This window comes from Euphorbia lathyris, chromosome 9, assembly GCF_963576675.1.
Source record: "Euphorbia lathyris chromosome 9, ddEupLath1.1, whole genome shotgun sequence".
NCBI lineage: Eukaryota > Viridiplantae > Streptophyta > Magnoliopsida > Malpighiales > Euphorbiaceae > Euphorbia > Euphorbia lathyris.
The window spans coordinates 16,307,546-16,311,361 of record NC_088918.1 but is presented as its reverse complement, the minus strand read 5'-3'; positions in this window follow the sequence as shown (position 1 = coordinate 16,311,361).

Genomic DNA, 3,816 nt, shown 5'->3' with positions numbered 1-3,816 from the left:
CATTATCGAACCTCACTATTTTTAGCTTTTTAGATGTTCTGTTCTCAATTGTTACTCTCCACTGCTTGAAAACATCGAATACCTCATTGTATGCTTAAGAAAGTAAATTTAAGCATATTTAGAATAATCATCAACGAATGTAACAAAGTACCTAGAACCATCCATATAAGTAATTTTAATCGGACCCCAAACATCAGTATGCACATAGTCTAACAACCCTTTGCGTTTTGTGCTTGCTTGTAAAGAACTTTAATTGGTGTGTTTTTCCATACACACAATGTTCATAAAATTCCATGCACAGCTTCTTCATGTTCTTCAACAAACTTTTCCCACTAAGCAATGATAGACCATATTTAGATATATGCCCAAGGCGCATGTGCCATATCCTCATGCATTATGCTTGATCTTTACTAGAGTGGGACATGTTCGAAGGCAAGGGAGAAGTGGGTCTTCCTCAATTATGTGGTTTCAATGGCGTGCCAGATGAAAGCGACGCAACCGCTATAGGGATGGTGACTGAAGGCGCAATTATTAGGATGTCTATCAATTATCGCAAATGAATATTTAAAACTTACAAAATACCTTACACATTTAAGAGTTATAATTTAAACATTAAATTCTTCTCGGAAAAAAGAAAAACAATTATAATTTTCATCATCATTAGATCTCTTGTGTCATATTATTCAAAGGTCAACCTCATGATAATTTTGTTCATTTTTTTTAATTTGCACGATGCGCTTACATTAAATAACAAAGAAAAAACTTCACTCCATCCTATATAATTTGAACCCATGATTCTCCAATCATAGAAAGAGTCTCAACCACTAGGCTAAAGCCTTCACCACAATTTCTGATAATTTTGTAGAAATAAGATTTTCACAAAATTAAAATTGTTAAAAAAATTATTTTTCTCAAAAAAAATTGAATAGACTCACTATAGTATCTATTACAAATGAGATATTAAAGAAAATGGAAACAATTATTTAGTAATTTTCCATTTAAAAAGAGTAGAGAATTTTTTATACAAATATTAATATTTTCAATCAAAATATACCATATATATATATATATATATATATATATATATATATATATATATATATATTGATAGAAATTGGAACGAGACAGAACTTGGACGGGGTGAGCACCCATGGTCCAAGAACTGTCAAACCCGTAATATATTAATAAAAGAAAAAAGTGAGTGTTTGAACAAGAGAATAGGAAGGAGAACAAATAAAAAGAAGGTGAGGGGAGGAGAAAAAATAGGAAAAGTCAAGAAAAATGGAAGTGTGAAATACTACAAATGTCATCATTAATAAACCTGTGGCAAAAAGCAGGAGCTGAAGGCCACCAATTGATCACTGAGGAAGAGACTCCAAACTTTGCCAATGCATCAGCAACTCTATTTCCTTCCCTAAAGATGTGTGAAAAGAGAATGTTCATCCTAGAGCAAATGCTGAGACAATGCAACCACTCTTGTCGAATACTCCAAGAAACATCCATGGAACGATGTCTAAACAGATTAACTATGTACATTGAGTCTGACTTAACCTAAAGCTGATGCCAATTTTTCTCGCAAGCAAGTTCAATTGCGAAAATAGCGGCTCTCAATTCAACCATATAAGCAAAAGGAGGGGTAGAAAAAGTAAAACAACCTTTGGAAAAGCCTCGATAGTTGCAAAAAATACCTCCCCCTCCTGCCTCGCTAGGTGTTCCAAAAGCAGAGCCGTCCATATTGACTTTAATCGAGCCCGGAGGAGGTTTAAGCCAATGGATCAGAATAATATTAGGAGCAGGAGGAGGCCTAGGAGAAGCCAAAAGACGGGATAAGATAACAACATCTCTCCGCAAAGAGAAAAAACCTTTAGAAGTGGCAAAAGACTCTCGAATCAATCGAAAAGGGTGATCTTCGAGTGCTGAATAGAAGGAGAAACTTCCTTAAAGATTGCTTCATTCCTACAATGCTAGATTAACCAGATACAAGTGACAGCGGCAACACGCTAGATCATCGACACCTGTGAGCCAAAAAGAATGCTACGAAGAGTGCTGAAGAAGTGGATGAATTGGGAATGACGAGGCAAAGAGCAGTCCAAATAAATCTCAAGGGCCCTCCAAAGAGAATCTGCAAAAGAATAGCTAATGAATAAGTGGTTAATGGACTCAGCATCCCTACCACATAGAACACAACGAGAGGCAATGGAGAATCCTAGATGCTGCAAGAGGTCGTGGGTCGGAACCCGGCCATGCAAAACTCTCTAGAAAGTGAAGGAACGAGAAGGGGGAGTGTGAGCATTCCAAACAAATTTATACTAGTCCACCGAGGAGGAAGTAGGACTGATAACTGAGTAGTACTCTTTGGCAGTGAAAATACCCTTCATAGAGGGCTGCTAAGCGCAGAAAGCAATATCATCTCTACCCCGGTGAATAGATCAAATACTTTCTTGAACAACCGAAGGTAGAGTACCTAAGTCAAGCCACTCCGAATTTATCAAAAAACCATCATGATAAGCCCAAAATATACCTAAAATAACATCAATAATTACGTCAGTTTCGTATTGAAATCATGTTAATTATATTCTTTTAGAATACTTTTACGTCTATATTTGTTTCTATTGTGCAATGTACTAAATTATTTGGAAAAATCCAAATAGGAGCTAAAACGGAGCAAAAACGAGAGAGAAATCATATTTACAAGTTAAAAGGCGCGTATCATTCAGAGGCCGCTACGAAGGACTTGTGAACAATCTTGCAACAGAGACAAAAGTCTCTGTTGCGACCGAGATTCCCAATATCTCGGTCGCGACATGCATTTTCCTGTGAAAGAAACACGAATTCGTGCTTAAACTCCCTCAATCCAAAGACGCGACCGAGATTTCCATAATCCCGACAGAAACAGCAAGATTACAGAACACATTTTACATGTTTTAAATTCAAAACAACACATCTATTCATCCGGATAGAAACGACTCTTCACCAGCGGACACGACACTTCAACAAGACTCTTCATCAACTATAAATAGAAGACATATTTCAGCAGTAAAAAGAGTTAAAAAAGTTAGATAGTTAGAGATTCTAGTTTGCAATTTTGTAAAGCATACTTGTTGTACACAAGTTGTTCAATTAGTTAAATACAAACACAGATATTGTCGTTTAAGTTCGAGTATTGTTCTAAGTCAAGTTTACACTCTGTAGAAGACGGACCAGTTTCTATTTTGAGGATTCAGCGAGAAGAACCAGTGCAGGAAGCGCCCCAGGGTCTGACAAGCCTACGAAGTTGAGGAAAGGATTGACAACCTGGAACTCAATTAGTTAAAATGCTATCCAAACTTCTTCTTCTCTGTTAACTTGTGACGATTCATTTCTACTGTTGTTATTTTCAAGTCTGATCTAGCAATATTCTTAAAAGTAATAAATTTGGTGTTTTCATAAAAAACCTTTTTACACAAATCATATTTCTATGAAAACTTTGTTGATCACTTAAGCAAATTAGGATTTATATTTGGTATCTGTGAGACCACGATTTATCAAATATAAAACACCAATTTGATTAAGGTATGCAATCTTAGACCGACTGTGGAAAGATTGTCTGCAGTTCAAAGCCTAGTAATTGAATTAATCGATAAATTGTTACACACTGATAATCTAATCAAAGTTATAAGTTTATTTCTTGCTTTATGTATACAAGTCTTGAATTTTACTTGTTCCGAAACATAATTTCTGCAATTGTAATCTAAACTATTGATAGAATTGGATTCAGAATCCATAACCATTTAATCCATTTAAACTAATAAACGATTTTTCTATTAACCTAGAGAA